The following is a 27938-nucleotide window of genomic DNA, read 5'->3' on the forward strand; positions in this document are numbered from 1 at the left end:
GTTCTTCAAGATATCATAACTTGAAAGCTCACATTAATAGTTTTTACCAGCTGTGTACATCAATGTTTGTCTGCATTCCCTACCTAACTCAAATACCCTGTTACATTTTTCTCCTTGCTGGAAGAACATGTGAGTTTATCCTGGGGAGTGCTACCAATTGGGTACAACCCATAACCATTTGGAAAGTGACCTAAAGGCGAAAGGACAGCCTGGTCTGTGTCTGAGGGAAGCAGTCAGTAGCATATCCCTCTGAAGTCTGAGGCATAGAGAGAACCTCCAGAGCAAACATTCAAGTCTGACTGCAAATCAGGCACTCAGAAATAAAGCCAGCACTGCATGTTATATGCCTAATGAGTCAATGACTTCATCAAAAATTAGTGATGTACCAAATGTTTGCTAATTGAATTTAAATTTAAAAGAAGCAACCCATTGGTGCACCTCACAGTGCTGAACACTTTCCCTCTGCATAACAATGCAGTTTCCATGCTTTGCTGCAGGAAGTTTCCATCAGTTTTTACATTTCTTTTGGAACAGAAGAAAGGTGTTCTGGACTGTTAATGCTGTATTTATCCTGAGAGAATGCTGGGACTACAATCTGTGCTGCTTCCCAGGGATTCACTAGATGGATGATGAGCCATGAATCTATGCTAAGGTTGATTACACCCTCACTAACCATGGGAAAGGATTTCATATCCCTAAAACTAAGTATCTCCCTATGTAAAGCAATGATAGTAACATTGGTTTCTGCAAGCACTTAAGACATGTTGTCATGAAGAATGATAAATATCTGAGCATCTGCATTGAGAGTCAACAGTCTGGCCCTGAACTCCTGGTGATCGTGGTATTAGGCACACTTACAGAGGGCTCACTCTTCACCTCAGATTCTTCTCCAAGGACCTATCTTCTATGAAGCCACTGAATCTCTCCACAATGAAAGTGGGGGTATTACTATTATTCCTATCAACACAGATAATGAAACTATGACTCTGAGAGACTCTGAGTGAAGTTGACTTTATACGCAAAGCCAGAATCTGAGCCCAGGTGATTGCATTCCCAAGCCCCTTGCACTGTTCTGGCCTCTTGGATTCCTGCTGAGATGGAAGAAATGGACATGCTTATAAATGCTGGGCAAGAACCAGTAACTTCTAAATCATCTCTTTGTCATGCTATTCAGAGTGTTTTGCTTCCTTGTAAGCTATTTATTTTAGTGAATGATAGTTCTGATTTGAATTACAGCTTTGAGCTTCCAAGGTTGTGCTGGTCACTTAGAGAACTCTCAGATATTTCATGTTTAAACACTTTTCATTTATTCCACAAGATTGCAGACAGGACACAATGTCTCCTTGGTAATGTAGCAATTCTCATTTTAAATATGCATACCCAGATGTGCTGCTTTGGGTTACACAGAGAAAGAAAGATTATAAAAGAATATATGGAAAAGGCCAGTGACGGTAGAAAAGGAATTAAGGGCATAAGAAATATAATCTTGAGATAACTGGCAGATATGATACTTTGCATCTTCTGGAGCTGAAGATACTTGCCTAATCAGCTGAAGAATTCTGGCATGAATAAGGCCTATGTTTAGGGTTTAATCTCAAGGTGGTGTCTTTAGGTTCAGAAGTGTGCATCATAGGACAATGCTTGGAGAGGGGTGGCAGTCCAGAAAATATTTCTGTTGTTCCACACAATGGACCCTAAATCACAATATTTAAGCATATTTTACTTAAATAAATATATAATGGGTTAATCTGGTTAGATTTTGCAAAACACTTAAACATTACTTATGGGAGAAAGTGGTATTGGAAAAAATCAGCAAAGTCACTCTTGAAACTTAATGATAAAAGACTTCATGTCTAATTGTTTCTCTGAGCTTCCCAGTGTGAAGCTCATAGCTGCTGTGATAGGAGACTCTCATCATTCCTGCAAGAAACATTTGGTCTAATCTTAGTAACTAGTTTTCTTTTTCTTTTCTTTTTTTTTTTTTTTGGACCACCACCCCCTTTCTTTTCTGAAGTAGAAAAAAAGAATAGGGAATACAATTGAACTGTGCAAGGACTGAGTTATAAAAATTTAATTCTTCAAGCTGATGGTCATCAGAACAGAGGTGCGTGGGGAGATGGGTTAAATGGGTAATCGGCATTAGGGAGGGCACTTGTTGTGATGAGCACTGTGTGCTGTACATAAGTGTAGAATGACTAAATTCTACACCTGAAACTAATATTACAGTGTACATTAACTAACTGGAACTTAATTAAAAACTAAAAACATAAACAAAATCAAAAACCTCAAAAAAAAAATTTAATTCCTATCAGAACCCAAATCAAAGCATTCCCCAGGGCAGAGGGAATCTTTGCTACTATCTCATCTAAATGGTATACATTACTAAAAAGGACATGCATTTTAAAATACAGTGTTTTGGAGCACCTGGGTGGCTCAGTCAGTTGAGTGTCTGCCTTAGGCTAAGGTCATGATCCTACAGTCCTGGGATGGAGCCCTGCATCAGGCTCTCTGTCACTATCTCTCTCTCTCAAATAAAATCTAAATTAATCAATCAATAAAATACAGTGTTTTAAGCCCACAAAACATAAGAAGAGGACTTTATATTTTCATAAGTTTACCAAGGGAATGGGACTTTGGAAGCCAGGCAGTAGGCAGTCTCTCACAAACCTGCTGGCATTTTTCCATTGGAAATGCATTACCCAGTTACCTTTTCTCTGCTCCATGGCAACATGAGTCCAAACAATCTGCCACCAACTCACTGTAGATTCTTAGACTCCTAGTTTCAACTCTATATGCTTCTGTTTTCAACTCTGGAAAAAGAAAATGAAAATGAAAATGAAAATAATTTCTGCATATGCTTTAAAGAAAAACTAAAATCATTTCATTTTTAAAACTGCAAAGTTATTGTAACTCAATGAACTACCCATTATATATAAATTTATGGGTCACAAATGGAGATTCTGCAAATGCTTTAGGAAGATGTCTCTGAAGCAATAAAGTAATGATCATAATTTGGTTGTGATTTAATGAACTCCCTCACGTTTTCCAACTCTAAAAACATGAACATTTCCCTTTAGTCAGCACAGTAGTCCAACCAGAAAAATTCTAAAAACCATACTTAAAAGCTATCCTTTTAGATGACATAATACCTAATTTTGAAGAATTTCCAAAAAAAAAAATGCTACTTTTAGAATAATCCATCTTCAGAGCAGTACAACACTTGTAGTAGGTAATGGCATTCTTCATCCTTGGTGTTCAGAGGATAGATGTAATTTATTCTGAAAATTCTAATTTCCCTGAAGTGTGGATTCTTGCATACTCTAGAGAGAGGTCATGGGTTGGTCTTCTGGGTACCAGCTACCATTACAGCCTAGGAAATTTCAATAGTATTTCTGGAAGTGCTCAAAACAATTTGAACACAGGCAGTCTTGCATGCACCCAGCCAGCCAGCTAGCCAATGAGCCCTCTGTCCTTCTTGCCATGTTAACATTTCATTTAATGATTTCTCATTAGATTATAAAATATCCCAAAGGGATTTTTGTTTGTTTGTTGCTTTTTGTTTTTGTTTTTTACTTTTGTTGTTGTTGTTTCAACTTTTTATTTAAATTCTAGTTAGGTGTAGTGCCTGGATGGCTCAGCCAGTTAGGCATATGCCTTTAGTTTAGGTCATGACCTTGAGGTCCAGGGATTGACCCCCACATCAGACTCTCTGCTTAGTGGGGAGTCTGTTTCTCTCTCTCCCTCTGTGCTTGTATGCTCTCTTTCACTCTCTCACCTAAAGAAATAAAATCTTCTTCTTCTTCTTTTTTTTTTTTTTGTTTAACTTCTAGTTAGTTAACATATAGGAGACTATTGGTTTCAGGTGTAGAATTTAGTGATTCACCATTTCTATACAACTCCTATTGCTCAACATAATAGGAGATTACTTTAATACCTATCACCTATTTAACCTACCACCCCACCTGCCACCTACTTCTCTTCCAGGAGACCTCAGTTTGTTCTCTATTGTCAAAAGTCTCTTATGGTTTGCCTTCCCAAAGCAACATTAATAAACATACTAATGGGAAACAATGCAAATAACCAATAAGACTTCATATTTCTATAGAAAAAAAAATCATTTAACAAATAAAAAGGGGACAATTATGGATACATCTGAACACAATACATGGCCCAGCATGATTTGTCTTAGCTTGCTTATTCAACTCCATTTGTCTGTGATTTGTATTTCTTTGTTTTGTTTTACATTTCTCACATTTTAATTTGTTCCTTATTTTGGAACATTTTTAACTGCCCTTAACACAAAAATGTTTTTCTCAGTCTACCTATTCCTCACACTTTATTCCTTACATACTTTTTCCATAGTACCAATCTGAAACAAATCTCTTTTTTGTCATGCTCTTAATTTTTTTAAGAGCATCTAAAACATTAGAAAATTGTCCAACCTGTTTTGTTTTTTGTTTTTTTTTTATTCTGGCTATGATCCTAGATTCCGAACTTTGAGATGGTGTCTTAACAATTGTAAAAAAAATGCACTAGCATTTAATTGACTGTCTGACACATAGCAGTTGTGCAAAAAATACTCTTAAATGGGATAATCATTTTAATTTACCTTTCTGTACTTGCATAATTTCTATCAAAATTTACTTCACATTTGAAATAATTTTATGTAAGCATATGATACTTAATAATCATATATACCTTATGTCATTAAAGACAGGTATCATGTCTTACTAATCTTTTAAATTTTCTATAGTAATAAATGCATACTGAATTAAATTGAGTAGTAAATGAATGAAACTGATTCAGGAGTTATTAAGCAAGATTTCATTCCATGGTTATTTCTTGAGTATCTACATTTTAGCCTCTGTACCAAAAAATGAATATGTAGCAATGAACATGCTCTCAGGCTTATCATGGGATAGCAGAAGAAAGATTATATCTATTGTAGAAAGTCAATACAATGTCATATTATCATGTAAAAAAAAAGAACACAAATTTAATCTAGACTCTAAAAAGACAAAAGAGTTATCTGAAATAGGAATTTTCACTCTGAGTTTGAAAAAAGCAGCAATTGAAAGATGCGAGGAAACAAAGTAAGGAACCATGCAAGAAAAATATAAAGAATAGAGAAAATCTCAGAAAAAATATATTAGTGTTCTGTAAGTAGCTTTGCAAGATCAGGGATAGGGGGGCCAGAAAGATAGTGTATGTACAGAAATGTAGATAAATACACAGGACTATAGGAAAACATGACAGATTAAGATAATAAATTTATCAGCCACTTTCCATGACAGTAATTAAGGCATTTTAAAATTTTAATCTAAAAGCTCAAGGAGAAGGGAAAAAAAATTTAGATTTAATATAAAATAAGCAAGTTTTATTGACACATGACAAGGTAATTTTATTTTATTTATTTTTTTTTAAGATTTTATTTATTTATTTGACAGAGAGAGATCACAAGTAGGCAGAGAGGAAGGCAGAGAGAGAGGAGGAAGCAGGCTCCCTGCTGAGCAGAGAGCCCGATACAGGACTCGATCCCAGGACCCTGAGATCATGACCTGAGCCGAAGGCAGCGGCTTAACCCACTGAGCCACCCAGGTGCCCTGACAAGGTAATTTTAAAAGTTATATGGGAATTTAGTAAGATGGAAAAAGTCAAGAAATTTTTGGAAAACACAAAACAGTTCATTCACAAAAAATTCATTCTACCATATTACTAAGGCCTCTTAAAATAGTAATCAAGAGTTTGCAATAGGGGCACCTGGGTGGCTCAGTGGGTTAAAGCCTCTGCCTTCGGCTCAGGTCATGATCTCAGGGTCCTGGGATCGAGCCCTGCATCGGGCTCTCTGCTCAGCAGGGAGCCTGCTTCCTCCTCTCTCTCTCTGTCTACTTGAGATCTCTGCCTATCAAATAAATAAATAAAATCTTTTAAAAAAAAAAAAAAGAGTTTGCAATATAAGAGCACTGATAACTAAATAGATCAACAGAAGGAAGAAAAAACTTAGATACAACAACATGCATCTATGATATGTTACAAGTGCACAGTGGAGATCAGTAAGTGATTTTTTTTTTCTCCTTTGAATAAATAGTTCTAGTCCCATTGGATATATAAATAAAAATAAAGTTGCTAAAAAGTTTGTTTGGAATGATGAAAAAGTCTGGAAATGGATGGAGATAATGGTTGAACTACATTGTAATTGTTTTTAGTATCACTAAATTATACACTTATAAATGCACATTTCTTATTTATATATACTTTATCTCAAAAATTTTATTTTGTATATTTTACCTCCATAAAAATAAAATTGCACGGCTATCAATAGAATGCCTAAAATATCCTATATAGCTATAAATCTGAGAAAAAATGTAATAAATACAACAAATGCTAGAATTTATTATTACATTTTATTTATTAAGTAAGATTTTTAAAAAATAAATAAAATGAGATTGAGACATTTAATGACAGAATAATCAAGAAATTCTGCTCATTAAAAAAGTTAAAGGAACGCTATTTGACTTGATATTTATAAAATAAATATACAACAAATGACTTGTATCCAGCATACAAAAACACATCCTAGAAATCAATACAAACATAAAATCCATGGAAATATGTTCCAAATAATTAAATGTGTACTTTGGAAAAGAAACCAATCAATAAAATAAAGGTCTTCAAGGGAAATATAATTTAAAATAAGAACATGGTTTCATTGCACATCTATCTATAATATTTACAAAAATTTAAAAGATTGACAACAGGAGGGGCAGAGAACAATGTGGAGCATCCATCAAAAATGTGATATAATGATGTTGAGACTTACTATGACCATTTAGGAATTTTTTAGGCATTTTCTAGTATAGTTGAACATTGGTAAACATGATTGCCTAGGAATTCTATATCTTAGAGTCCTAGAAAAATATGGCCACATATGCATAAGAATACACATGGACACATTTGTAGCAGGATTGTTCAAAACTATTAAAAATTGGAAAAGCCAGTTGTCTATCAAAAGTTGAAGGGATAGGAGCTCTGATTCAAGATGAAAATTAAGAAGGTCCTGAACTCACCTCCTCCCACAGACATACCAAATCTGTCACTACATATGAAACAATACCCTCTAATAAAAATCTAAGAACTAGTTAAGTGATGCTTATACATTGGGCAAAAGAAAGAAAACTCACATCGAAGATGGTAGGAAAGGATGAAACAAAGTCATAAATCTCACCCTTGCCCTGGTGACCCACAGTTGGGGTGAAATTCAAACATCTAGGTTTTTCCTGATGAATGAAGTGTTTTTACCCCACATCAGACACCCCAAATTTTAAGACCTGCATCCAAAAGATGGACTTCTAAATCATCTACCTTTGAAAGCCAACAGGCTTTGCATCCATGAGATCCACAAGGTTTTAGTAAACAGAGAAGCATTTCTTAAAGGATTGTAGCCAACTCACCCTGGCCAACCTCTCAGGACACAGCACAGAGGCAGCTGCATGTAGTTTTCCTATGAAAGGGACTCTGCTTTTCTCAAAAGTATTGGCATAACAGACAAGCATCTAATTTAACACATATCTAGAGACCAACTGAAATATTTTCTAAAGACTGCAAAGCCCATTAGACAGCCTGTTCATACTTTCTCTCTGTCTTGCTCCAGGTCACATGTGGTTCATAGTTGTGGCCAGAGAGACAGGTTTCTAATTAAGTACACATCTAAGGGCCAAGGGTAATCCTCTCCAGAGACTTTGGAGGACAGGTACCATCTTCACATTCTTCTTCTGCCTCACTACAGGGTACCAGTATCTCGCAGAAAGAAGCTTATAAACATTCCAGAGTCCTAGTGTCTGCAGCTGACACCCAAGGAGTACCCATTGGTTGCCTGACTCTAGTGGCCAATGAGGCTTTTGTTTATGGTCCCTCAAGACTGAAACAAATAGAATAGCACATCTTAACCAGCTACTACCTCAGAGCACAGCACAGAGGCAGCAGACAGAAATGGGGTCTTCCTAAGAAAGAGGCCTATTAACTTACCTTCATAGCTGTAGTTTAAGCAGGAGGCTTCTAATTAAACACACATCTAGGGATTAAACATACATTAATTAAACACACATCCAGAAACTGGGTAGGCCAGCAGAAACCATCTTCATGTTCTCTTTCTGCTCTGCCTCAGGTTACCAGTGTCTTCAAGAAAGGAGTTTGTGTGGACAGTGGGTGACACAATTTTTGTGGTTGCCTCCCAGAGAACACATTCCTTAATAGCCTGCTATAGATGGTCAGTGGGGCCTGTGTTCACATGTTTAACAAGATCGTAGCAAACAAATAAACAGTTCATAACTGGCTAACACCTCGGGAATTAGTGCAGAAGAGAGAGGAAAACATCCCTCTTAAGTCTTTCTTAGAAAGAATATTTGCATACCTTAAAAGGTAATGCATGAGGGTGCAGTTTTCAGTTAACCTGAAGCAAGGTTCTCACTGAGATTCTCTCCTTTGGCACACTGAGTAGTCTTGGCATATCCCCAGCTACTGAGAGCCAGTAAATCAAAGTAAACTGCTTGGACAATTACAGTGGTTTGAGAGACAACCAAAGTTAGGGCAAGGTTGAATAATAAGATTCACCTTCTACATGGGGCCATTCCTCATAAGACTACAGAAAAGGGCTGCTTTATCTAGCACACAGAAACAGACACAGATATTAAATAAAAATGAAAAACAATATTAAAAAATAGTTTCCCCAAAAATGACCTTAAAAACCTCAGAAAATACCTTAATGAAATGGAGATAACTAATTAACGTGATAAGGGAGTTCATAAAGATGCTTAGAGGCCAGATGAACAATCCCTTTGATTCAATGAACTGAAAAATTCGATTCAAGACAAAGTGAGAATTTCAATAAAGAGATAGAGAATATGAAGAAGTACCAAACAGAAATCATAAAGTTGAAGAATAGAATAACTGCACTGAAAGAATACAATAAAGCATTTCAAGAGCAGTCTAGATGAAGCAGAAGAAAAGAGTAATGAGTTTGAAAACATGGCAGTGGAACTCATTCAATCAGAGCAGAAAGAGAAAATAAAATTAAGAAAGAGTTAAAATAGCTTAAAGGATTTATGGAACAACATGAAGCAAGCCAACATTTACTTTATAGGATTCCAAAAAGGAAAGAGAAAGACAAAATCAGCAGAAAACTTATTTGAAGAAATAATATCTTAAACTTCCCAATGTGAGGAAGGAAACTAACATCCAGATTCAGGAAGTTCAGAGTTCTAAATAATATAAACCCAAAAAGGCTCTCACAAAGCCATTGTGCTTAAATTGCCAAGAGTTAAAGGCCGAGAATCTTAAAAACAGCAAGAGAAAAATAATTTGTGGTAAGAAAAACCCCAGAAGACTATAGGTTGACTTATAAGCAGAAACTTGACATGCTCCCCAAAGAGTAGCATAATATTTTCAAAGTGCAAGGAAAAAAAGAAAAAATTCCAACAAAAAATACTCTATCCAGAAATGTTGTCCTTCAGAATTGAAGGAGATATAAAAAGTATCTTCAGGCAAAAGTGGAAAAAATTATCACCATTAGACTGGTCTTACAATAAATCATATACAGACTATTTAAGCTGAAAGAAGGATGATAATTTGTAACAAAAAATTAATCACTTGTAAGTCTAGAATAAAGTTTAAATGAAAAATGTAGCAAGAATAACTAGAACTACATACTTTGTCAAGAAATATGCAAGGTAAAAAGATGTAAAGTGTAACATAAAAAAACAAAAAAAATATGGAGGAATAAACCAAATATAGATTCAGAATATATTCAAATTTTTGTTGTTATTAACTTATGTAGTCTGTTATACATACAAGTTGTTATAGGTAAGACTTGTAACATCGAAGCAAAATCCTAAAAGATAGAAAGGACTCTAAATATACCACTAAATAAAAATATCAAATCACAAAGAGAGAGCAGAAGAATAAAACAAGAGTTAGAAACTAAAAAAAACAAACAAACAAACAAACAAACAAACAGAAAACAATTAACAAAAAGGCAGTAAGTACGGACTTATTAGTGATTTAAATGTAAATGGAGTAAATTGGACTTTAGAAAGACAAATAGTGGCTAAATGGGATTAAAAAAAAAAAGATGCTGTTTATAAGAGCCTTAGAGTGGAAGATACTCCATACAAATGGAAAACAAATGAAAGTTGGGAAATGTTTATAGCAGACAAACAGATTTTGAAACAAGGGCTGAAAAACAGATTTGCCTCTCTGCTAGTGCCTGAACTGTGGTGCTCTCTTAGCAGCCCCATGGTTGGGGAGGAGGTGTATTGGGTTGGTCATGGATGTCGCCCCTCCCTTCTCTCCCTGCTGAGCTATTGGAGCTATGATGAAGTTCTAGAATATAGGTTAGGTTCAGTGGGGGGAGGTCCAAAGCCGATGACAAAGAAAGAATACTTGAGACATCTTTGGTGCAAAATGGTGGTTTATTAAAGCAGGGGGACAAAGAGCTGCTGCCCTGTGTTGTGAGAGGTAGCAGGTCATGTACCATGGGGGTGGGGAAGTAAGGAAAAGGGAGGTTTCAACTTTCATATGCTAAAGAGGACCTGCAAGATACTGGATACCAGAGGTCTTGCCTTTACCAAGGTTGTATTGTCCTCTAGCAAGGTATTAACATTAAGATGGGTGGGAGATTCCTAAAGAATGTCACAAATGTCCCACCCAAGAATGGTGGGTTGGGGCATGGGGGGTTGGAGGGGTTGCAAGGTGTCAGCTTTTGCTTTGTTCTCCATCAGCCTTCTGTCCCCTCATCACTAGGACTGTCATCTCTGTCCCCCAGCACAGTGGGAGCCTCTTGTTTGGGTGGCCACCTGGTGTCCCTGGCCTTTCCCACCCACAGTTACCCATGGTTACTTTGGGGCCCTCCCGATAGTGGCCACAGCCCTGCGACCTGGACCCTGAATCCTGGACCTCTGAGCACTGCCCGACACCCTTTACCTCTCTCACTTCCTAGGGTGAGATGGTCCCGGGCTGACTGCACAGTCTCATTCCCCTGCAGCTCTGTCCAGCTGTAGTCTTGCTCTGGTGGGAGGCATCCCTTGGGCAGTGCAAAAGAAGTGGTGAAAGAAGAGAGTGCGGGCCAGCACGGCTGGACAATTGCCCAGCTGCTTCCATCAGTACCATGGGCACCGGCCAGTCCTGGAGGGCTGGCAGAGCCCCTCAACTGGCCTAGTGCAGCACAGGAAGTCCCACACCAGCTGGCCAATTTATCCCCTGGTCCAGTCCTGCAGTTGCAACCCAAATTGAGGAAGTGAGCCCTTTCCCTGGGCAGCTGCTGCTGGCCACGCCCAGCCAACTCTTGTTCAGAAGAGAAGTTTTACATTCAAAAATGGGAAAATTGGAGAAAATTGCCATTCCCTGTGTCTAGTTTGTTCATGGTATACACTTGTGTGAACAACCAAAGATAAGCAGACAGTAAAGCAAATATAACTTACCACTAACCAAAATCATTATTCAAAAAGAAATGAAAATAACTTTCGGCAGGATTCTGCTTCATCTGACAACTCCAGAAGAAGGAAAAAAAGAAAGCCTTTTTAAAAATACTGAGAATATTAAAAATACACATTTGAAGAAATCAGCATTTCTAACTGAAGTGAACCAAAAGGAAAATTATGCTGGGGCAAAATTTAGTGATCAGCCTTCTCCTAGTGTTCTTCCAAAGGCTCCCAGTCACTGTATAGGAAACACTTTTGGAAATTGCAACAAAAATAGGGAGTTGATGGCTGTACATGATGAGGGAGCAGGAGGCTGGCTGAGGACAAAGCAAAAGCAAAAGCTTTGCACCCCCTCTCCACCCACTCCCCACGGTAATGTGTGTGACATTCCTCAGGCACCCCTGACTGACTGCCTTAATCGAGAAACAAATAGTTAAATTGCAGAGATCACAAACCTGCATGACAGGAATCTCCAAACTATCTTGATGTTAATGGCTTGCCAAAAGACAACATTTATCAAGCCTCTGGTATCCAGGCATCTGGCAGAAAGCTACTTTGAAACCTCCCTTTCCCTCACCTTCCCCCAACCACAGGGTACATAACCTGCCATCCACACAACCCAGGGCAGCAGCTCTTTCTGCCCAATGGTCCAATTCCTGTGCTTTAATAAACCACCACTTTGCACCAAGGATGTCTCAAGAATTCTTCCTTGGTCATCAGCTCTGGACCTCAGCTCACCGAACCTCACCTAGGTTCTAGAACTTCATCAGTACACTTAAAAATGCTTCTGAAGGGGTGCCTGGATGGCTCAGTGGGTTAAACCTCTGCCTTTGGCTCAGGTCATGATCTCAGGGTCCTGGGATCTAGCCCCGCATGGGGCTCTCTGATCAGCAGGGGGACTGCTTCGCCCCCCTCTCTCTGCCTGCCTCTCTGCATACTTGTGATCTCTGTTTTTCAAATAAATAAATAAAATCTTTTAAAAATGCTCCTAAGAGTTCACACTTAGCTCTCAGATCACAGTATGTCTTGTAAAACAGTTTTTTCAAAATCTCTAGACTCCTGAAAATTGGTACGGAAATGGAAATTTGCCTTAACATACAAGTGCAAAAGATGAGTTTAAAAAATTGTAAACAAACTGTATTATATTTTATATATTTTAAATACTGTACACCATATATTATGGTTATATTGTTCATACTTGAGAAAGAGAGTTTTGTTGTGAAGGTATGTATTTTGTTCTACCAATTAGTAAGTGTTTTGTATATATACAATGAAGAAATTTTTGTTATGCCCACGTTTTCACATCCCAGAGACCACCATGAACAAGCACAAATGCAATCAATCACATGAGGGCTTATTTGACAAGCTTAAGCTTGGGCATAAGTATACCCGACACAGCAGAGTAGGGACTTGGACCCGGAGGTGACATGCTTAAGCTTGGGTCCAAGTATACCCGATGCAGTGGAGTAGGGACTTGGACCCTGAACCAGATTACAGTCAGAGTTTTTAAAGGCAGAGTAAGGGTGGACTCAGCGGTGGGTGAGGACAAAGGGAATTATGGATGAAGTAAGTCTCCAAGGATTTCTGGAAGCAAGGTCTCCAGGACCTTGAGGGGCTAGCTATTGTTGGGAGAAAGGTTATTTATTACCAATAATAAAAATCTTCTCGTGATAACCTTTAGATGTATATCAGTGGGCCATATGCTTGGGAATGATTCTCGACACTATCTTGGAGGTTTAGAAATAAAGTTTCCTGAAATAATTTTTAAAGTATCCTGTAAGATCCTGGTTGGACCTGTTGGAGTAGGGGGTCAGTCAGGCTAGGATTGTCCTTAGCAAAACCTCAAGGTGAGGGCAGTTAAGTCCCCAGGGGAGAGCCACTCTGTTTCAAGGGCTTGTCAGTAGGCAAGAAATTTAAATGATTTTCTTCTGCCTCTGTTTCCCACATCAACTAAACTTGAAGTGAGATGGCCTTAATTTTCTTGGCCTCCACATTTTAAGTGTGCTGAGGTACATGGAAAATTGATTTATTTGCACAAGGTACTGAGTTTGGGGTTTTTTGTTTGTTTGTTTGTTTTTTTAAGAAACAGCTATCTAATTGATGTGGGAAACAGAGGCAGAAGAAAAGTTATTAAATTTCCTTACTATCTAGAGCCCACTGAGAAGTCCTTGAAACAGGCAGAGTGACATTCTTTTGGGGACTCACCTGCCTCTACCTTAATACTTTGCTAAGGGCAGGGGCGCCTGGGTGGCTCAGTGGGTTAAGCCGCTGCCTTCGGCTCAGGTCCTGATCTCAGGGTCCTGGGATCGAGCCCCGCGTCGGGCTCTCTGCTCGGTGGGGAGCCTGCTTCCCTCTCTCTCTCTCTCTGCCTGCCTCTCTATCTACTTGTGATTTCTCTCTGTAAAATAAATAAATAAAATCTTTAAAAAAAAAATACTTTGCTAAGGGCAAAAGGCAATCCTAACCTGACTGATGAGGGAGCAGGAGGCTGACTGAATACATAGCAAAAGCTGGCACTCTGCACCCTCTCCCCCTCAATCATATATGTAGTATCCCTCAGGCAGCCCTGATTGCTATGAACAATAAGCAAATAGTTCACCTGCAGAGCTCACAATCCTGCAAGACAGGAGTCTCCCTTGGCTTACAAATGTCCTAAATCTTACTAACAAAGACAATTAATAGCAGTATTATGACACCCCACCAAAAAGTCTCCCAAATCTCTTAATGTTAATGGATGGTCTAAAGACAACATTGATCCAGCTACAAAGGCAAGGCCTCCAGTAGGCCTGGGACATCCTGGCACCTTGTAGGCCCTCTTTAGCATATGAAAACTCCATTGAAACCTCCCTTCCCCTCACCTTCCCCCAACCACAGGGTACATAACCTGCCATTCCTCACAACCCTGGACGGCAGCTCTTCCTGTCCATGGGTCCTGTCCCCGTGCTTTAATAAACCATCATTTTGCACCAAAGATGTCTCAAGAAGTCTTTCTTGGTCATGGGCTCCGGAACTCAACCCACCGAACCTCACCTAGGTTCTAGAACTTCATCACTGACCACCCTTCACACCCAACCAGGATCCTGTTAAGTCTACTTTAACATATAAAAATTCATTTGGAAACTTCCTTTATCTCTAACCCTCCAAGATACATGCTGGCAATCATCCTCAAGCATATGGCCCACCGATATATATCTGAATGGTCTCATGACTAAAGTTTTATTAGATAGCAGTAAAAAATGGTATTCCAAACAACAGCTAGCCCATCAAGGTTCTGGAAACCTCGCTTCCAAAATTACTTAGAGATCTATGCTATTCCTAACCCCCTCCCAACTTGCAAGTATATAATGGATCACTTTTCACAAACCTGGGATGGCAGCAGCAGCAGCAGCAGCTGCTGCTGCTGCTATCTCTGCCCATAGGTCCTGTCCCTGTGCTTTAATAAACCACCATTTTGTACCAAAGATGTCTCAAGAATTCTTTCCTGGTCATGGGCTCTGGAACTAACCCCACTGAATCTCACCTATATTCTAAAACTTCACCATAATCTCAAGATGAAGATCTAAATGTGAAAAGTTTACTAATACACTACTGAATTTTAAATCTGTGGCACAATCATTATAAACATGGGGTTTGTCTGTGTTTCTCTAAATTGATTTCTGCCTTCTAATCTGTAATTACTGGAAAACTAGTGATGAAGTTCTAGAACCTAGGTTAGGTTCGGTGGGCTGAGGTCCGGAGCCCATGACCAAGAAAGACTTAATGAGACATCTTTGGTGCAAAATGGTGGTTTATTAAAGCACGGGGACAGGACCCGTGTGCAGGAAGAGCTGCAGCCCCAGGTTGTGAGGAATGGCAGGTTATGTACCCTGTGGTTGGGGGAAGGTGAGGGGAAGGAAGGGTTCAATGGAGTTTTCATATGCTAAAGAGAGCCTACAAGGTGCCAGGATGTCCCAGGCCTACCTGAGGCCTTGCCCTTGTGGCTTGATCAATGTTGTCTTTAGACCAGCCATTAACATTAAGAGAGTTGGGAGACTTTTTGGTGGGGTGTCACAATCCTGCTATCAATCGTCTTTGTTAGTGAGATTTAGAACATTTGTAAGCCAAGGGAGACTCCTCTGTCTAGCAGGATTGTGAGCTCTGCAAGTTAACTATTTGCTTATTGTTCATGGCAGTCAGGGCTGCCTGAGGGATGCTACACATATGATTGAGGGGGAGCGGATGGAGAGAGGGTGCAGGGTGACAGCTTTTGCTATGTCTTCAGCCAGCCCCGTGCTCCCTCGTCATTCCCCCCTGAACAATTTTGACCCTTAAATCTTTAAAGTGGTTGAAGGCGGAAGGTTTTATCTTCTGTAACTTCTTCCTGCTGAATAGGGGTGTAGAGCTGTCCCTACCTACTTGGATCAACACTGATCAGAGGAGGGATGTCTAAGGGAGTTACAAAAGGAGGAGGCAGCTGAATCCAGTGCTGACCATGAAGTGTCTCTGTGTGTGGTCATGATCATCTGTTACTGTGACATCACTGCAGCAATGGAGTCTGGGCACCAAGTAGAGAAACAATGAACAAAGCAACATATTAAGATTAATAAGGTAATAAAAATGAGAAGCCCGAAAAGGAGATTTTTAATTGTTGGCCATTGACGCGAGCAAAACCCCTGCATTCCATCCCGTCAGGAGGTCATGTGTGTAAAGAAGAGATAGAGAGATGGATATGATGTAACTCACTTGATCTTTATTGGGACAAGGTCCGCACCACTATTGTGGTCTGGTCACGGTCCGCTGAAGTTGTCATGGAGAAGGAGACGTTGCCTCACAATCTAGACAGAGAGGTAACCCCAGAAGTTGAGACTGAGAGCCAGCGAGTGGTCGGCAATGAAGCTGTCGGGGCGTCGGTAACATCAGCGATGATGTCCTCCCGACAGGGAACTCGCTTCACCTCAGTCCAACCTGATGCCTCTTTTATATACTGTGCTAAGTCTCCTTCAAAAACACATTACATCACTTATTTTTCTCATGCTTGCACATCAAAAACACACACGTCGAAAACATTTTTTGGTCTTTACGATATTTCGCATAAGTTAAAAATATTTACAACTTTTTACTTCACGCTAATCTTATCACTACACACATATGGTCTAGGCTTACTAGCTATGTGGTATTTGCTATGAGGTTAGTTTGTTATCACTACACGCATATGGTCTAGGCTTACTTGCTATGTGGTTAGTTTGCAATTTGTTTCTGTTTTTCATTTAGTAGGAGTTTGCACTTACTATATATTATTTATTTATTCATTTATTTATTACATTTTATTTATTAAAGGTTCATACTCACTACAGTCATAGTCTTCCTCCAAACCAGGAACTTAACCATTCATTGAGAGAGAGAGAAGGATCTTGTAGAGCATTAGTCCTATGACATTTTTGTGGTAGTCTGGGATGTACACACAACATTCTGCTTTGATAATTGCGCATGTACACACAACATTCTGCTTTGATAATTGTGTATGTGCCACCCTGTGCTGTTGTCAGGACATCTAAGTCCATCCTATTTTGTAGGACTGCCTTGCGTATCTGAGACTTTGGTATTAAGTAGGGAGAGGCTATTTAGTGAATCACTGAGTCCCTTTGTAGTGTATTTACTAAGGGCTTCTACATGCCACATGACATCCTCTAGTCCTGCAGATGGAACAAAAATGGATGTTAAGTGATCATACCATTTAAAACCCAGTTGTGTCCATCTTTGCTTTAAATAAGGAAGATTAACTGGAGTGGTAATGGTTTTAGTAATGCGCCCATAAATCCAGGCAAATCCTAAAGTCCAGTGACCTATCCAACCTGGAGGAAGCCAGGGCCACCGGTTATTTCCACATATCCAGTGGGTTCCATTTGGAGCTGACCATCTAATGCCACGTCACCTTACCCAGTCAGTAGCAAACCAGTCAGTAGCCTGGAGTACTATTTGGGAACACATTTCTAGTGATAGCCATCCTAGATGTCATGTGTTATTTGTCCAAGTATCTTATGTATGTTTTTTTTTGTTCCCAGCATAAAACTGCCTTTTGACTGAGCTGTCCAGTAGGTGTGGGTATGAAACACAAATATGTATCCCAGATTTGATATACGCCATCCTTAGTATAGCCATAAGGAGTGTCTTGTAACTTAGGCCCATATTTGATTGGGGAGTTATGGCTTGATAGCAGTCCCCTTTCCTTCCAAATAGCTCCATGGGCATGTAGTACCAGCAAGGCATATTTGGCGTCAATGTTAATGTTTATTTTTAAGGCTTTGACAATTGAAAAGTGCTAGTGAGCACTACAGTATACCTAGATTTTTTTATTCTTTCTATGAAAACTACTGTCATCAGTAAACTGACATTCATATTTTTAACAGGGGCATCTTAAATCTGGCCAAATAGAGTAAGCAAGATCAATAACCTCTGAACAGTTTTGCTCTATAAAGAAGTACAGTTGTCAGGTTCAGGAATACAGGTAACTAGGTTTAAAGTCTGACAAGTTTTTAAGCATTATTTCTGGCATATCTGTAAGTATCACCCAATATTTAATTAGTTAGCCTCCATCATCCATTGATGGCCTTTGAATTCTAAGACAAATCTGGACCTGATATGAACTCATTATATAGGGGCTGCCCCATAGTGAGCTTTGAGGCTCCTTTTATGAGGGCTGTTCTATGTTTAGCTAAAGCATCTGTTTGCAATTGCAACCCAACAGAGGTGGCTTCTAGGATAAATATGACTAAGGGATGAAACCATTAAGTAGCCCTTTGAGTGGTCCAGCCTTAACAATACCCTGATTACAGAGGATCACTGGCAAGTAGGAGAAAACTTGTCAAGAGATAAGGGGAGTTCCTCAAGCATCATCCGATCCAATCATAAAGAAAGTGGGGTCATCCATTATCTCCACAAGTCCATAGTTAATCCTATGGAGTGTGATAGGCTGGCTTTTAGGCAATTTCATTATCCCAGTCACACACAAGGTGTTGAGTTATACAATTGTGGTGGAATCAATCCCATTTTATAGTTGTTTAACCATGTTCCAGGGGGTTCTGTTACTATCCCCACAAAATAATAAGATCGACTAAAGAAGCTATTGTGTAACTTCTCTGAAGTTTACCTCAAATTGTTTAGCTTAGGTAAACATGTAAAGACAATCAAATCTAGAATTTAACATCCATAAAGGTGTGTTATTAAAACAGAATTTTTCTCTCTAAAATAACCCTCATTTACAGAGATAGCCAAATCAGGATTAATTCACTTGTGAAACAAGTCCAGTTTTAACAAACTTGGCCCATTATTTACATAAGCTCAGCAAGAACAGTGAGTGTGATCATATAGATCTTTTAGAATCTGCTTTGCTGGAAATTCTTATAAGGAATCTCTAGGTTGAACTTTTTCTAGTAGCCTCTCCAGGTCAGAAGCCAAGCCACGTACTTGCCACCAGGCATGCCTGCAATACCCGTCAATTTGGCCCAATTCCTCTTCTGAGACTCTGCACCTACCAAGGAATGACATTCTTTACTCACCTGGTGAAGCTGCTGGGAATTCTGTAAGCAAGGTATCAAGGCCAACAGTTCCAAAGGGCTTTATGGCTCCAGGTTTCATAAAGTCAACCTTGGTTCCTTAAAGCTGTCTGGTCATATCTGAGTCTATGCATGTCTTTCTCAAATATGACATTCCAGTCAAAGCCTTGGTAAAATAACCAGTTTCCAATGCTGTCCTGTTACAAGGAGAACAGATTATTATTGAACTTATGCAAATGACTGATTGCAATGGAAGAAAGAATACTTACTGAGACCTTTTGGTTTCAGAGGGTTCAGATAGAGAGAAAAGTTGAATGCCTTGATTTGTTTACAAATCAGCACTTTTACATCTCTGTAAGTTACACATAACTTAAGAAAAAGTATTCCTAGTCTGGAAGAGCAAATATTAGAGAGAACCAGCAATGTTTAAAGTAAGACAAAACATTAAGAGACACAACACTATAATCTTTTAGTTCATTTAGTCCCATGTTACTAAATCTGGTGAATGCAGCTTTTAGTTAGTTCTGGAAATTCTTACCCATTTCAGTTTTAGGATTTTCAAATACATCAAGTATCTGTATTTGTCCTGAAAGTCCTTTGTATGAATCTCCTTGAAGATAAAACTCTTTTTATAAGAGAATTAAAACAATTATAAATGACAAAAACTCAGAATGGATATGGTTAGAGTTGACCAGGAGAGTTTTACAGTTTAGCTGGCAAGGAAATCAGGTTATTTCTGTGACACATAACATTTCCATAATTACGATATCAAGCAATGATCTCTCAAAACATTAAAACTTTAGGAAGTGTATAGAATCTCTAGAATAGTTACAGCATTTTCCCAAATGTAACCCAAGGTTTGGTTCAGTAGTACTTCCTGAGCAACTTTGCATACCAAGGAAAAGCCTGAGTTAAAGAGATTTACAACTTAAATCTTGTCAACATTTGCTAAAATCTTATCAAGTTTTAAAGCACATGCCTAAATATAATTAGGGATGTTAAACACCTGATAAAACAAAACATAGAAACTGCTTTTTCTGGGCAGGCAAAGAGAAAAACCATTTATATTTTCTTAACAGCAGATCAATTAATCTAAGAAGACTTTGTCCTTTTGAACAGAGACAATTTCAGTCTTATACCAATGAACCTTTAAAACCCTTTCATTTAGTCCATCTTGACCAAAGCTAAAATTTCTTTTCTGAAGATTTCCCTTCACAAACCTTCTACAACTTTCCTTTGCATCTAGGTTTTGTCCCCAGCCATTTCTTTCCAAACTGATGAAGTCCCAGAACTTAAGTCAGGTTCGGTGGGGTGAGGAGGTTCGGAGCCAACGACTAAAGAAAGAATTCTTAAGACGTCATTAGTGCAAAATGGTGGTTTATTAAAGCATGGGGACAGGACCCGTGGGCAGGAAGAGCTGCTGCCCCGGATTGTGAGGATCGGCATGTTATATACCTTGTGGTTGGGGGAAAGTGAGGGCAAGGGATGGGAGGTTTCAACAGAGTTTTCACATGTTAAGGAGGGCCTAAAAGGTGCCGGGGGAGGCCTTGCCCTTATGGCCTGATCAATGTCGTCTTTAGGTCAGGCATTAACATCAAGATAGTTGGGAGATTCTTGGTGGGGTATTATGATCCGGCTATCATTTACATTCCCTTCTACCTCAGCTCCTCCAGTTTATGGTGGGAGGGATACATTAGGGCTTCAGTAACCGAGAGTTATTTGCCTCTGGAAATTTGCGCTATTGATAAGGTAACCTCCCTGTTTAGGTCTCTAGGACATCTGTAGAGCAAGGGAGATTCCTGTTCTGCGGGTTTGCGATCCCTGCAAGTTAACTATTTATCGTCTTATGGCAGTCAGTGGTGCCTGAGGAATGCTACACATATGGAGGGGGGCAGGTGGAGAGGGGGTGCAAGGCGCCAGCTCTTGCTCTGTCCTCAGCCAGCTTCCTGCTCCCTCATCACAAACCACCATCTCATTTTGGACAAAATTACCTTTTATCTTTAATAAAATGCATTTCCATTCTTTAAATCTTTCTTACATATCATCTACTTTCCTACAGAATTTCCCTTATTTCCATCAGTCTTAGTTACACTAAGCAGAATTTTGTACTCTTAGAAATACCTTAATCTCTAGTGAAGACTAAGTATTAACCAATTGTGAACTGTTACAACAGAATTCTTTAGATGACAAATTTATGAAATAGTTAAGTGCAAAACACGTTTACCAACAGATTTAAATACTCTTAGTTTCCTTGCAGTAAGAAATCATAAGCACAAACCTACATCCAGTAATTAACGACTTAGCATTTTATCCTTTAAGACCTAAATTTCCAAAATTTAATTCCATTTTTTATCCAACCAAAACTTTAAATTTTTCAGGTTACCAAAGACTTTGAAAGTTACTTCAGCAATTACCCATTAAAACTTTGAGACAGACAATTAACCATCAGTTTAGTCATTTATTTGCTAACAGATTTTAACAAATAACATGAGCTTATTTGACCTTCAGTAAGCTTCACAAAGTTTCACATTTACTACTGATAACTTAAGACAGGTCTATCTTAATTAAACCAACAAACTTAACTTAGTTCCAATACTGATTTACATTTCACCTGGGTCCATTCCACTTTGAATGTTTACCTGAGACACAAATGGGAAGATCTGGAGTAGGGGGTGTTAGGTCCAGGGGGTGCTCTTCTTGCTCCTTGACAGTGAAGAGAGAAGGAGCTGTGGTGCATGATCTAGAGGCTAGTCATTCAGGCTGCACGCATGTTGGTGCAGAAACAGGAGAAGGGGGAAACAGAAGAAACAAAGTGCTACCAGGAGGCAGAGAAAGGATTCCCGGTTTTGGAGCTCATAAGCCCCAACAGAGGAGCAGAAGCCATGCTTTCCCACCAACAAGCGGGGAGGGCTTAAACAGTCCAAGTTAAGCCAGAGAAGACAGGGAAACTTCCCCGAAACAAAGAGAGTTTCAGCAGCTGCTTGGGGATGTTCCTTACGGTCTCTGTCTCAAGTTAGACTAACTCCAGTTGGCTCCAGTTATAGCCATTAACACAGGAAGTGAGTGAGGGAGAAGACCCCACAACTATCAGGAGAAACAGAAATAAGGTCAGAGCCCCCTTTGCTAGGGATGGCCCAACAACCTGGGTTTACTAACTTACTCATTTGGACAACACATTCCACAAAAGCCCCTTAGTTCAGGGTCCTGGTGCAGAGCAATAAAGGCCTAGGTATGAGCAATAAAAGTATCCTAGGTCCAGTTGCCTGGTTTCCTGCAGAGGAGGTCTAACTGATAGATCCCACTGAGGCCATGCAGTGTTACAGGAGCTCAGTCCTTTCCTAAGTTTTGCAATCCAAATTATTTCCAGTGGGTTAAAAGGCACCCCAAGATAGAGGCCATGCTCCCAGAAATGTAAAGGTCCATTACCAAATCCCCTGAGTCCTGGGTGGCATCCCATGCAGGGTATGTCAGAGGTTTCTGTGTGTCAAAAGCGACCAGAGGCGTCCCTCAAGATATCGCTATTGATCACCATCCTGCCTTCCCCGGGAAGGCATTTCTGCCATGAAAGGCCCTGGAGGGGTGCTGGCGTCCCTCCACTTCCCCATCGCATCCTAGGCTGCTGATGGGTGTCTGGTGAATGGACCAAAATACTTGTGCCATGCCATGCCATCGTCTCTCCTGAAGACTGCATACTATTTAGCCATTTTAACCCATGGAAATACTAGAAAGGTTTGGCAAGGGGAAATTACCCAATTTCATAGCTATAAGTAGTCTGTAGAAGACACTGACAAGAAACAGTAAAGACTGAAATCCATCATGGTCTATGCGACATTCCAACACATGTGGCCCTTACAGCCAACTTCGGTCCCCGGTTGTGTTTTAATTCAATTGGGTACTGGTTTCAGCTGGATCCCAGTGGAGGTCTCTCGGCCAGAAGTGGCTAGACCAGGGAGGTGGAGGGGATTACATTAGATCACTCAGGAGGAAACTCACACGGGAGTCTTAAGATTGGCAGTCATCCTGGTGACATAGGTGGTTGTCCCGTGCCGAAGAGAGACAACTTTATATAAGAACAGGAATAAAGAGAGGCCATCAAGTTTCTGAGTCTTATTGCCATTCTGGCTAGGGTACTAACTTAGAGCCAAAAGGCAGACGCTCTCCTCCCCATAGAGTAGCCACGGGCTACAGGATTACAGCCTAAGCAACTGACATGCAAGTGTTCCAATAAGACCATACTCCTTGAAAAGCCCTGAAATAAGAGTAAAGTAAAAGGAGAGAAAGTACTCACCAATTTTGCACCAAAGCTCAGAGTACAAATGTAAAGGCTCACAGCCCCACGTTTGGGCACCATGTGATGAAGTTCTAGAACCTAGGTGAGGTTCAGTGGGCTGAGGTCTGGAGCCCATGACCAAGAAAGACTTCTTGAGACATCTTTGGTGCAAAATGATGGTTTATTAAAGCATGGGGACAGGACCCATGGGCAGGAAGAGCTGCCGCCCTGGGTTGTGAGGGATGGCAGGTTATGTACCCTGTGGTTGGGGGAAGGTGAGGGGAAGGGAGGTTTCAATGGAGTTTTCATATGCTAAAGAGGGCCTACAAGGTGCCAGGATGTCCCAGGCCTACTGGAGGCCTTGCCTTTGTAGCTGGATCAATGTTGTCTTTAGACCAGCCATTAACATTAAGAGATTTGGGAGACTTTTTAGTGGGGTGTCACAATCCTGCTATCAATTGTCTTTGTTAGTAAGATTTAGGACATTTGTAAGCCAAGGGAGACTCCTGTCTTGCAGGATTGTGAGCTCTGCAAGTGAACTATTTGCTTATTTTTTATGGCAGTCAGGGCTGCCTGAGGGATACTACATATATGATTGAGGGGGAGAGGGTGCAGGGCGCCAGCTTTTGCTATGTATTCAGTCAGCCTAGTGCTCCCTCATCACTAGTCTCATTTTTACCAAACATAATTTCTGGTTTTTGATTTATTCATTCAAATCTAAAACAACCTCTAATTTTAATGTCAACAAAATTGGTTGTAACCAAATTTTTAAATAATAATATAATAATCTGCCTCCTTTACAAAAAAAAAAAACAAAAAACAAAAAAAAAAAACCACAACATATAGAGAAGGACATTGTATAATGTTAAACAGGTCAATCCAATAAGAAGATACAACAAATGTGTGTGTGTATATATACACACACACACACACATATGTATATGTGTATATATATATATATATATATATATATATATGCACCAAACATAGGAAATCTTAAATATAGAAAGCAAATCCTTACAGACCTAAAAAAAGAAATAGATATCAATACAATGATAGTAGGAGACTTCAATATCATACTTAAATTATGAATAGATGGTCAAGAGAGAAAATCAATAAAGAAACATGGCAGGGAAGGAGCTTGGGAAGATGGCAGATGATCTCACCTGCTCTTAGGTTCACAATGAGCTATCATCCACATCCAAGTCAATAAGCCAGAGAGTGACCCAAAGATTGGCTGAAAAAAAAAAAAAACAAAAAAACCCTTCTCTAAATAAATGAAGCTACTTCTGGAAGGCAAGGAATGCCAGAAAGGCAGAGGAAGCTGCATGCATGCAGAGGGCAAAGAAAGCATCTCTTGCACCAGACAGCCCACACAACGAAGACTGATCCCCATATTTGGCTTTAAAAGCCAGAGGGGCTGAATTTCGTGAGTTCATAAAACCAGTGGGACTTGGAACCTGGAGCATTAAAAATAACTTGACTTAGCACAGGGTCACCCAGGAGGGTCAGTGATAGCTGGGTCACTGCCCTTAAAGAGATAGTAGTGTTATACCCCAATAATGGGTCCATGATTAAAGGAGCAAGACTGATACAAAGCGAAGGTCAAGCAAAGCTTTATTTCATGCCAAGCATCAAGAATCTAACCAAACGTTCAGGGACGCACCTCTTACAAGAGAGGGCAACCCTTCTCTGTTTCACAGACTAGTTTTTAAAGGCAAAGACCATACAGTCTTGTCTGGCCACACACAGGTGGCCAATGAGATTGTAACACACATGGGAAACTCCACAGTGATGCTGGGTGACCAACTGAGTTACAATTTACCCTAGTAGACATTTGAACCAGTTTATTACACCTTGATTAGGATTGGTGCCAAAAAGGCTCCCAAAGGGCGGGGACTCCTACTCCTTGGTAGCTAGGGAGACAGTATGCAACCCCCCACTGATCAGATGTCTCCACCTGGCCTGACCCACCCTTGTATCTGGGCTTTGTTACCTGGAGCTGGTTTCCAGGACTTCTTTTTAAGTAAATCCCCTGGGGGAAGGGAAGCAGGGGCAGTTTAACTTTAATGAAAGCCTCTTGCTAAATAGGTCCTTACATTAGCCTGCCCAAAGAGAAATATAAAAGTGACAGTTTACAAAACATCAAGGGTAAACAGGAAATGGATCTCATACTGATTTTAGAGGATGTTGGGGGAGTTCTTTGAAAATGAGGAAGCTGAAAGACTCCATTTTCTTTCCTTGTCAACAACACAAACACACAGACACCTTCTAGAGATGAGACTGTACAGTCACTTACTACATACCTGCTAGAAGTGTACAACACCCATGAATTCTCCTGATTACTTTCCCACTACAAACCTGCTAGCCTGGGACTTGGGTTCAGTACAAATTTTGTTAAAACTGTGTGTGCACACCATGCAGACGCTGAATCCATAGCTGTCCCTGTGTGCTGTGCACATCTGCTGTGCAGGGCTCACAAGTGTGTCCCCAGCCATCACTGCACAATGCACACAGCTGCTGGTGCACAGCTGCTGGTGTGTGCAATGCCCAGCTGAACTGCCAGACCAACCCACCACATAGAGCTCAGTCATGGGCCATTAAACAATGTCGTGCAACAGGTGCAACAATAGCCAGCCATCATTTTATGATGTGCCAAGCTTCATGCCCTCATCTACCCCAACATGCAGTCCCCAGTTGACAGAGATTCAGGGGATCCTGCATAGGACTAGTGGCCCCACGCAAATTTTGTTAACACCACTGCCCTGCATCCAGCTTCCACAGAAGTCTTGCCTTGTCTGCCTCCTACAGAGAACAAAAATATCCCACAACAAGCAAAAAGTCAGTGCAAAAAAACAAACTGAAAGTAAAAGGGAATAAAAAAAAAATAGCACAACATTCACAGCACTTTTGGATATTCTCCAAAAGTGTCGGGTTCTGCCGAAGGGGGGGACTGTACTTCATGGAAATCCAGTACCTCTTCTTCATAAAATTACTAAGTTCAGGAAAATAAGACAAAGCTCACTTTCTTTTTTGCTTTCTTTTTATTTTTTAATTTGAAATATTAGAGTATTTTATTTTCTTTTTTTAACTTTTTTCAATTTATTTATTTTCAGAAAAACAGTATTCATTATTTTTTCACCACACCCAGTGCTCCATGCAATCTGTGCCCTCTATAATACCCACCACCTGGTACCCCAACCTCCCACCCCCCCCCCGTCACTTCAAACTGCTTTCTTTTTCAAATTTTTATTTAAATTTTGTTTAAATTCTACTCAGTTAACATACAAGTAACAGTTAACATAAAAGTCAGTTAACATACAAGTAGCATTTAGCAATGCTTCACTTGTATATAAAACCCAGAGTTCAACACAAGTGCCCTCCTTAATACCCATTCCCCACTTAGCCCATCCCTCACTAAGCCCATCACCCACCTGCCTTCCTTCCATCAACACTCAGTTTGGTCACTATAGTTAAGAGAATGTTTCTTGGTTTACTTTCTCCTCCACCCCCCCTTTCCTTATATTCATCTGTTTTGTTTCTTAAATTCCACATTATGAGTGGATTGTATGGTATTTTTCTTTCTCTGATTTATTTCACTTATTTATTTTAATATCCACTAGCTCTATCTATGTCCTCACAAACGACAAGATTTCATTCCTTTTGATGGCTGAAATTATATATTATGTATATATGTACATATACAGATGTATACATATGATTATATATATACACACATATATGTATATGTATATATATGTATATATATGTATATATATATGTATATGTGTGTATATATAATCACATGGATATGTATATATATATATAATCATATATACGTATATGTGTGTGTATGTATATGTGAGTACTAATGAGTATGTGTGTATGACACAAACTCATTAGACGTGGTGTACATCATAGTACATCACACCTTCTTTATCCATTCAACAGTCAATGAACATCTGACTGTAAAGTTTTTCCCGGCGAGATAAACACAACACCAGGCAAAGTGGGTGTAAGGCAAGGTTTATTAAAGGTTCTCTCAGGTGAAGTTTCAGGGCCCAGAAAGGGGAGCCGAGAAAGTTGCACCAGGAGGAGGTGGGCACCCTCGGGCGAGGTTCCGCAACTCTGGAAAGCAGAGTGGGGGAAGTTGCACCCAAGGCAGGGAGGAGGGGGCTTTTAAAGCGTCTTGGGGAAAGCTCAGGGGTCTTTTGGCAAGTTTCCCTTATTTGGATATCCCGCTGCTCATCGGGATCCCATTGGTCCACAGGAGCCCGGGGCGGGGGTCTCAGATTCCTACTTGGGCCTTTGTTCTCCTGTCCAAGTGGGAACTTTCGCCATCTTTAGTAGCCCTTCCTGCCAGCCCAACATTCCAACCTTTTGCTTAATATAATGTTGTCAGGGGCGTTGACTCGGTTCTGGCTACTTCCTGCTGACAGGGGGTGTCGTCATGGGGGTAGTCGGAAGTGGGCAGGCGAGAGTAGGGCTGGAGGAGGAGTTGATTGACAGATACTCAGGCAAGTTCTTGTAGGTGACCCTGCAAGTACCGGAAAAGACAGGGAGCAACTGAGATTGGGAGGAGGATTATGCATACAGGTCCCGCCAGAGGGAGCAGCCAGGTTACCCAGTTGTAGGGGTCCAGGCCCCAGGAGGATGTGTCTC

At 39.9% G+C, this 27938-nt stretch overlaps 1 pseudogene; it reads left to right on the forward strand.

The window, feature by feature from the left end:
• Positions 1-769: 769 nt before the first annotated feature.
• Positions 770-25977, forward strand: LOC101684999 (annotated as a pseudogene).
• The last annotated feature ends 1961 nt before the right edge of the window (positions 25978-27938 follow it).

The sequence above is a fragment of the Mustela putorius genome, unplaced genomic scaffold (genome assembly GCF_011764305.1).
Source record: "Mustela putorius furo isolate JIRA1106 unplaced genomic scaffold, ASM1176430v1.1 tig00003914_pilon_pilon_pilon, whole genome shotgun sequence".
Lineage (NCBI taxonomy): Eukaryota > Metazoa > Chordata > Mammalia > Carnivora > Mustelidae > Mustela > Mustela putorius.